At 38.3% G+C, this 10,108-nt stretch overlaps 1 protein-coding gene across 3 annotated transcripts in view; it reads right to left on the bottom strand.

Moving 5' to 3' along the window:
• Nucleotides 1-10,108, bottom strand: part of ASB3 (ankyrin repeat and SOCS box containing 3) — a 107,006-nt gene that overhangs the window by 95,804 nt on the left and 1,094 nt on the right. Inside the window, exon 2 of one of the 3 annotated variants that reach the window (XM_069583340.1) lies at nt 3,679-3,798. The exons of the other annotated variants lie outside the window; for them this stretch is intronic. The gene's annotated coding sequence lies outside the window, so the exon portion shown is untranslated. The remainder of the gene's footprint in view (nt 1-3,678; nt 3,799-10,108) is intronic. 3 annotated transcript variants of the gene reach the window in all.

Below are 10,108 nucleotides of genomic sequence, written 5' to 3'. Positions count from 1 at the left end.
AGTTACAGGAAAAAATACAGATAGATAGATAGGTAATAGATAAATATGCATCAGATTTGAAAAGCAACTAGTGTAATTAGAACAAAAGTGTTTCAGAGCTCAAAATCTATCTTCAAGAACAAAATGGACTCACTTAGCAAAGATGGTGCTAATTTTAGAGAGCTAACGTGACATTTTAAAGGGTAGAGGACTGACACAATTACATTTCCTTCTCTGCAGTTCAAATTACACCTCTGGATTTTATAGTGAATGGTACTTGCATAAACAATATTGTGAAGTTTGAGAATCAACCTATAAACAAAGCACAGAAAAACTGAATAAAGTCACAGAATGCAAATGTTATAAACATATAGTAGTAGCAAACTGGGAAGTACTGAAAATGATATTAAAAGCTACACACATTACATACTTAATATGTAATGAAGGCACTGCACTAAAAATAGCCTCACATGCAGTAACTCACTAAAAACAAAATGGCAGTGCTGAGAAGTGGCCAAAAGAACAGATTCAGGAGCTAGACTGCTTGGCTTCGAGATCCAGTTCCACTGCTTACCAGTGCTATGACTTTGGGCAAGTTGCCACATTGTGTTAATATATTTATTTCACTTTCAGACTTCTGACATCGAGATGAGTCTTACAATAGATGGCAAGTCATAACTTTAATTGGCAGCAGTTATTTCATTAATAATACAAAAAACTTAAGAGAGAGCTCTAAAAGCAGTGGCAAAGGGGAACTGTTATAGTTTAAAACATTTTAAATTGGGTCTGACATACACACTACTATATATAAAATAGATAATTACTAAGGACTTACTGTACAGCACAGTAAGTAATTAACTCTAGCTAATACTCTGTAATAGCCTATATGGGAAAAGATCATAAAAAAGTGTGTGTGTGTGTGTGTGTGTATATATATAATAGATTCACTTTGTTGTATATCTGAAAGTAACACAAAGTTGTAAATCAACTATACTCCAATAAAACCTCTTAAAAATAAAAATAAAACAGACTTTAAGACAATTAAATGCAAGGCATAACCTTTGATTGGATCCTAAATGGCGGGGGGGGGGGGGGGTCCAATAAATGGTGAAAGTTGAAACCAGTGTTATTTTTCTAAGATGTGATAACAGTATACATCTTAGTATACAGATAATAGATAATAATACACATATTTTAGAAGAGTCTTTTTTTATTCCTGGTCATTGAGTTTTTTCAATGTTTAGGCCAGCTGTCTTGTAGAATGTGCCACATTTTCTGTTTGATAAGTTTCTTATACCTAGGCTTGGCAAGAATGCTACACAAGTATTTAAACACAGGTGTTGTATACACTATGTTTTAAAAACTCATTCTAACAGAAAATCCTTTAAAAAAAAATATAAACAAAAGTATAAGGTATGGGATTGAAAAAAAGAAACATTCTAGCTTGGTATGAAATCAAATTTCCAGTCTCCCTTTTTTCCTCGTACCTAAAAAATGAGTGCATCCAATATTCATATTCCCATCTGTATATTTGCTGGCATTCTGTCACCTGTATACATGCTGCATTTTAACCAAAAACGTCTGAAGGCCAAAGCTTTCCTCTTCATTTATTTTTCCCAAAATGTGTATCCCAGTCCTCTGAAGTCTTATTACCACAGAGTAAATTATATATAAAGGAGGAATTGGGAGGGAAAAAAGATCAGTATTGGAAAGTAACAGAAAAGGGCAATTACTGTCTCACAGTCTCTGGAGTAATTACTGATAAACAACCTCAGACCACATGCCAGCTGTTAAAGTTGAGCAAATGTCTTTATTTTTATCGATTTTCCCCTTTATATTTCTACATGAGAAACAATATAGAGATCAGGGATAACTTTTAACTCAAAGCCCATCTGGTTAGTTCTCATTTCTTTCTCATAAAAATTTCAACTGGAAAAAAAATTTACAATTTTATTCAGCCATATTTTATAATATGGCAGAGATATATAATTTTATACCTGTGTGTGAACTGTATTAGAACATACTAACCTCTCTTGTGATTCAGTTTCCTCATCAGTAAAATGAGAAAACAATAAAATCTAACTTTGGGGGTTGTTATGAGGAATAAGTCAATTATAAATTTATATCTATAAAGTGCTTAAAATAGTGTCTGGGCACAACATCTATTAAATTCATAGAATACATAGTAAATATGAATCTTCATAATAGTTCTTACATTTTACATTTGTTATTTTCTCCATTTTAAAGGTAAGAAAACTGAGCTCTAAAGAGGTTAAGTAATGTACCCAAGGTCACACATACAGTAGGTAGGATCAGAATTTCACTGGCCTAACTCTTGAGCCCCTGCTCCTAATCACCTCACTTAATTCAGCTGTATAGAGTTTACATATAATTATTCAGCCATGCCTTATTATTAGAAAATAAGATATGCAAAGGTAATTTCTGTCATTACAGCTAATGCCACAATGAATTATCTTTATACATACATCCTTATGTGTCAGGATTTTTGTTTCTAAATGAGAGAATCCAAAAAATAAAATCACTAGCCCAAAAGGTTTGCACATTTTTAATTTTTAAAATTACTAATTTTACAAAGTTTATTATAGCAGGTCTATCTTTCCTTTTACAGCACCTAGAGTTCCTATCTTACTAAAAACCATCATCCCTACTTCAACTGAAAAATCAATGCTGTCCAAACTTAAACATGAACGTGCAGCTGCTTTCACCAGCAAACTTAAAGGAATGTTTAAAGGTATGGAACTTTCTAAAGACATCATGATTCAGTTCAAACAGTATATGCAGAACCAGAATGTGCCTGGGAATATTGAATTAACTGTGAATATCCTGACAATGGGTTACTGGCCAACATATGTGCCCATGGAAGTTCATTTACCACCAGAGATGGTAAAACTTCAGGAGATTTTCAAGACATTTTACCTCGGCAAAAACATAGTGGCAAGAAACTTCAATGGCAATCAACTCCAGGACACTGCGTGCTAAAGGCAGAGTTTAAAGAGGGTAAAAAAGAACTCCAAGCCTCTCTTTTTCAAACACTGGTGCTGCTAATGTTTAATGAGGGAGAGTAGTTCAGTTTAGAAGAGATGATGGAGAGTTAAGGAGAACATTGCAGTCATTGGCCTATGGCAAAGCCAGAGTTCTGGCGAAAAATCCAAAGGGTAAAGATATCGAAGATGGTGACAACTTCATTTGTAATGATGATTTCAAGCACAAACTTTTCAGGATAAAGATCAATCAAATTCAGATGAAAGAAACGGCTAAAGAACAAGCTAGTACCACAGAAAGAGAATTTCAAGATAGACAATATCAAATTGATACCACAATTGTTTGAATTATGAAGATGAGAAAGACACTTGGCCACAATCTCCTTGTTTCAGAAGTGTACAACCAGTTGAAATTTCCAGTCAAGCCTGCTGATCTTAAGAAGAGAAAAGAATCCCTAATTGACTGGGACTACATGGAGAGAGACAAAGAAAATCCAAACCAGTACAATTACATTACATAAAATGTTTTTGGCCTTGAAGCAGTTGCTGTCATATACAATACCCAGTGGATAAACTAACCTGTCGTTGTTTAACCTGTAGTTCTTTTATACTACCAATGACCAAATGAAGCAGTGTAATCAGAATAGTTGAGTGACTTTTCAGTGGTTAACATGCCCATTTAAAGAGTAATACTTACCTTTAAGAAGAATGTTGTTGAACTCTTTGCATGTTATTTAATATGATGTGCAGAAAACTCTTTAAGAAAGTACCCAGTTTTCATGATTCCTATTTGGAACTGGGGAAGAGGTCCTTATGGCTATTAAAGAAAGAGGAGGGGGTTCTTATACACCATTTAATTATGAAGCAAAAAGCTTATTTGCTTAAAATGTCACGTAAAGATACTTAAACTGCATGCAAACTTTATTTACTGTACAGAGTTCTGGACGTATTTATCAAATAGAATAACCACCCTGGACTTGATTGTTCACCTGTTTTGTGATTTCCCATGAAGAGAAAAATACATTGTTATAGCTCTTGATATTTTACTAAGTAATATTCTGTTACACTGAAAGGGATGTTTTTAAAATTTTTATTTGGAAACAAGTTTTCAAGTAGAGGGACAGTTGCTTACATATTGTCTTGAATACACACATCCTAAAATGTTCCTTTTATGAGATGTGTATATATGGTTCAGCCCTGAGTTTACTCTGTTGATAAACAGGTACTTATAAAAATAGCTGAAATAGAAAATTGCTGATCAGTTGTGCTAGAAGAACATGGTAGGAGAGAAAAACCCAACTATTTCTACATATTAAAAATGAATATAATATGAACATTGCAAAGGAGACCAAACCCCATTTTATAACTTTTTACAAGAGCAAAAATTCACAAACTAGTTTTCAACTTCCTTTAGACTTCAAAATTATTTGGACAGTTTTGTCTTTAACTTGGACCAACTGTAGATTGTTACAGGCTTCCTGGGATTTAGCATTCCTATTTTCTCTACCAAAGTTTTTTTTTGGAAGCACCTCAACTCTCCTTTGGAGAAGGCAATGGCAACCCACTCCAGAACCCTTGCCTGGCAAATCCCATGGACGGAGGAGCCCAGTAGGCTGCAGTCCATGGGGTCGCTAGGAGTCGGACATGACTGAGCAATTTCACTTTCACTTTTCACTTTCATGCACTGGAGAAGGAAATGGCAGCCCACTCCAGTGTTCTTGCCTGGAGAATCCCAGGGATGGGGAGCCTGGTGGGCTGCCGTCTCTGGGGTCGCACAGAGTCGGACACTACTGAAGAAACTTAGCAGCAGCTACTTCACTTATACAAATATTCTCCTAATTCCTTCATATGAATATGAATATGAACATTTACAATTTACTTTTTTATTTTTTACTTTTTTGGCTGTGCCAGGCAGCTTGTGGGATCTTAATTCCCTGAACAAGGATGGAAGCCAGGCCTTTGGGAGTGACGCTGAGTCCTAACCGCTACACTGCTGAGGAATTCCCACTGCACTTCCAAGGAATTCCCACAATTTACTTTTTACATATTTTATGATGAGAGGATCTGGTTGGTTTTCCTATAGATGAATTACATCAGCAGAATCTATTAAAACATCCTTTTCCCATCAACATGAAATGACCCCCTTGTCACATATTAAAACAGAGACTATTTAATTGGTTTCCACACTTCATTCACACCATCTCTCACCAAAAGTAATCACCTCCTCTTTTGAATGTTTGCAACATTTTATCTGTATAGTACCTCGATGGAGGAGACTAATGGGCTATAGTCCATGGGGTCACAAGAGTCAGACACAACTTAGCAGCTGAACAACAGCATTTTTATAACACCCTTTGAACCGAGGACAGTGCCTCCAAACCATATTTATTAGATAAATAACTGCACAAATTTCTTGCTCTCTCTCCAGATCTATAATTCTGCGGCTAACTGAAAATTGCCATATTAAGACTAATTCCCTTATAGGCAGAAAAAGGTAGCCTTGTCAGATTAAGGGGCATTATCCTGGAATCCATGAAGCAGAAAGTTAAATAAAATTTAAGACTGTGTTTTCTGTACCATACTTATATGAAAAAAGTCAAGACTATTAAATGAAGCAATATTGACTATTTTTTCAAAATAATTTCTAGGCAATGATGGGGTTAATACAGATTCACGACAATCTTCTACATATTTATATTCAAAATCCTCTATGGTAACCAATATGCATAATAATGACATCAATATAAGGTAAGAATAAGTGTCTTATGGAATCATCACAGATATAATGCAAACAGGACACTTGCCTTACAGGCAAAGTAGGTATTCACTACATTGCAAAATTTTTAGAGTGCTAGACAGGTCCTCTGCTTGACACTAAATATCTTCTCACTCAGTAAGCTACTGCCTAAAGCTTTACCATTAATATTCAAGCTTTTCATTTTAAAGCCTAAACCAGAAATACATTCTCAACCATGGGCCATCTTGCCTGCCAAGGGACATCTGGCAATGTCTGCAGACATTTTTGATTGTCACAACTTGGCTGGCAAAGAGGGAGGGGAGTAAGGCTGCTACTACCATCTAGTGGACACAAGCCAGGGATACTACTAAACATCATACAATAAGCAAGATAGCCCCTCACAACCAAGGATTATCCAGCCCAAAATGTCAACAGCACCAAGGCTTTCAGAAACTGGCATATACTCTGCTGAAATGCAAAAGCATAATGTTTTTAACTTAATGTACATATAAACAAGCCCTCCACTTCAGTCCAATCAAGCCTTTTTTCCCCTCTACCCCTCCACCATGCTGCCAAATACACTGGTTACTTACTTATCCTCATCATCTACAACTCCTCAAAGCATTTACTTAACTGGAACAGCTCTTTCTCTTGACTTCTTTGATATCTGTTTTCTGACTTTCTTTCTTTATTGGGCATGCCTCCCCAGTCCATTTTGTTAATTCTTCAATGCTGTTCAGTATCTAATGTTGCAATGACTCCTCTTCTTTTGTTATCCTCATTTTTTCCCTGAAGGATTGCAACCAGCACTATGGCTTTAAATATACCTACGTGCACATAGGGCTCCCCAGGTGACGCTAGAGGTAAAGAATCCTCTTGCCAATGCAGCAGACAAAAGAGATGCATATTCAATCCCTGGGTCAGGCAGGTCCCCTGGGAAAAGGAATGGCAACCCACTCCAGTATTCTTGCCTGGGAAATTCCAAGGATAGAGGAGGCTGGTGGGCTACAGTCCATACAGTCACAAAGAGTCAGACACAACTGAAGCAACTTAGCACACAGGCACAGGCAAATAACATCAAAATTTATAACTCCAGCTCTGACCTCCCCACCTGTGCCTCAGGTTTAATCAACATGTTAGCTCTACTTGGATGTCTAACTGATGACATCTAAAACTTAACATGTCCAGTAAATCAATTATACTCCAACTGGAGAATCTAGGTTTGATTCTTGCAAGTAAATTTTATGTAAGTCTGAAATCACTTCAAAATAAAAAAATAAAACAAACAAAACACATGATTCCCATCAGTCCACATTATTTTCTTCCCTGTTGCAGTAAACTTCACCACTAGTTCCTCATAAAACATAGTTGTTAATAGTCGCTCAGTCAAATCCGACCCTTTGCAGCCTCGTGGACTGCAGCACACCAGGCTTCCCTGTCCTTCACTATCTCCCAGTTTGCTCAAACTCATGCCCATTGAGTCAGTGACGCCATCCAACCATTTCACCCTCTGTCATCTCCTTCTCCTCCTGCCCTCTATCTTTCCCAGCATCAGGGTCTTTTCCAATGAGTTGGCTCTTCACAACAGATGGCCAAAGTATTGGCACTTCAGCTTTAGCATCAGTCCTTCCAATGAATATTCAGGGTTGACTTAGGATTGACTGGTTTGATCTCCTTGCTATCCAAGGGACCCTCAAGAGTCTGCTCCAGCACCACAGTTCAAAAGCGTCAATTCTTCGGCACTCAGCCTTCTCTATGGTCCAACTCTCACATCCACACACGACTACTGGAAAAACTATACCTTTGACTATATGGACCTTTGTCAGCAAAGCATCATTAATTCATCTCTGTAAGAACATGCCACTTCTAATCCACCAGGAAATTCAAGATGTTCTACTCAAAAAATACATTCCAAACTAGACTATTTCTCCCCATTTCCACAGCTTCCTAACTGGTCTCCCTGTCGCCACACTTAGCCCCTACATTAGCTTCCTAGGACTGTCATACAAACTACCACAAAGCTGGTAGCTTAAAACAACAGAAAGGTACTGCTTCACAGTTCTAGGAGTTAGAAGTCTGAAATCGAGCTGTCAGCAGAGCCAAAATCTCCCTGAAACCTCTAGGGGAGGATTTGTCCCTATCTCCTCCTAACTACTGGTGGTTGCTGGCAAATTTTAGTTGGTTTGTAGACACATCACTCCAATCTCTGCCTCCATCCTCTCTGTCCAAATTTCCTTCTTCTTATAAAGACATTAGACATTGTATCGGGGCCCACTCTCGCTCAGTATGACCTTAACTTTACATCTGCAAAGATCCGATTTCCAAGTAAGTTCACACTTGCAGGTTCCAGGTGTTAAGACTTCAGCATATCCTTTTGGGGAATACAATTCAGCCAACAACATCCCCTACAGTCCATTTTCCACACAGCAATCATAATGGTCTTCACGAATGTACATCAGGCCACATCGCTCTCCTACTTAGAGATCTGTGCCCAGCTGGCCTCTTCCAGCCTCTCAAACTTCATCTACTAAGTGCCCTCTTATACTCCAGCAACACCAGCCTTCTTTCAATCCCTCCAATACAAGCTTTTCCTGCTAGAAACTGCTGTGTGGCTTCCACTTCCCCATTTCAAATCATAGCTCAAGTGTCACTTCCTCACCCAAGTCTGACCATCTACCTCAGTAGCATATTTCAGAGTCATTTTCTTTTACATATACCCTAGTTTCTAAGCAGCAATAACCTTTACCAGAAATCATCTTGAGTTTTTTGTTGTTGTTGGAGTTTCCATTACTACAGTCCCAGAGACTAATTCTGGGTAGACAAATACTTTTCATTTCTATTTAGTCAAATACAGCTTTTTTCCTCCACGATTTCAGAGTTTCTTCTCTTACAGATCAGGCTTCCCTACTGGCTCAGTTGGTAAAGAACCTGACTGCAATACAGAAGACCTGGCTTCAATTCCTGGGTCAGGAAAATCCCCTGGAGTAGAAAATGGCAACCCACTCCAGTATTCTTGCCTGGGAAATCCCATGGACAGAGGACAGAGGAGCCTGGCAGGCTACAATCCATGGGGTTGCAAGAGTTGGACACAACTCAGTGACTAAACCACCACCGATATAACAAGATCACTAAATTATTCCCTAATTTTTTCCTATTGTCTTTTTTTATGTGTGTGACAACTGACTAAATTTTTATTAAGGAAGGAAAATCTTAATACCTATTGTTTTCTTTTTGTTATTCATTTAAGTATCTAATCCATTTGGAATTAATCTTGAACTGAATTAATTGGAACTGTCACCATTGCTCTAAGACAGCATTAATCTCGTCTGACTCCACTCTGCCCTATACTCTGACTACACTGAAAAGCCCTAAGGGACCACCTAGAAGGATGGTCCTGCCTGATAAACTCCTATAAATCCTTAAAATCCCAATCCTAATGTCACGTCTCCTGGCAAGACTTTCTCACCCAATTTCTGCCCTTCCTTATATCCAACATCTACTCTATTATATAATTTAACATCCCTCTACTCTCAGCATGTCTGACTCTTTGAGACCCCATGGACTGTAGGCCACCAGGCTCCTCCAACCCATAGGATTTTCCAGGCAAGAATACTGGAGTGGATTGCCATCTCCTCCATTGGATCTTCCCCACGCAGCGGTGGAACCCTCATCTCCTGCACTGGCAGGCAGGTTCTTTACCACTGAGTCACCAGAGAAGCCCATAGTCTATAGTATTTGGCTCATAATAAAGTCAGAGAAGGCGATGGCACCCCACTTCAGTCCTCTTGCCTGGAAAATCTCATGGATGGAGCAGCCTGGAAGGCTGCAGTCCATGGGGTCACTAAGAGTAGGACATGATGGAGTGACTTCATTTTCACTTTTCACTTTCATGCACTGGAGAAGAAAATGGCAACCCACTCCAGTGTTCTCGCCTGGAGAATCCCAGGGACAGAGGAGCCTGGTGGGCTGCCATCTATGGAGTCGCAAAGAGTCGGACAGGACTGACTCGACTTAGCAGCAGCAGCAGCATAATGAAGTACTTAGATGAGCGCACAGAAGAAATGTGAGGTAAGTGTTAACTATTTTATCATTACCATAATAGGCTATTATTTGTCTGTGTAATTTGCCTTGCTAGAGGCATGAGACAGAGGACAGATTCATTTATTTGCCATTTACCAACCCCACTGTTCACATACACACTAAACATCAATAGGTAAATCAATGAACAACATCTCAATTCTGGAAAAAATTAATTTTATGCCGTGGATTCCTTATGTTAAAAAAGAAATAGGAAACTTTCAAAACAAAAAAATAGAAAAAGGCTGTTCTTCCTGCTATTTGACTTGGAGCAAACTGCAGGGGCAGAGAGAACACACGACGGACGACAGTC

The sequence above is a fragment of the Ovis canadensis genome, chromosome 3 (assembly GCF_042477335.2).
Source record: "Ovis canadensis isolate MfBH-ARS-UI-01 breed Bighorn chromosome 3, ARS-UI_OviCan_v2, whole genome shotgun sequence".
NCBI classification, from domain to species: domain Eukaryota; kingdom Metazoa; phylum Chordata; class Mammalia; order Artiodactyla; family Bovidae; genus Ovis; species Ovis canadensis.
This window is presented reverse-complemented; position numbering and strand designations above follow the sequence as displayed.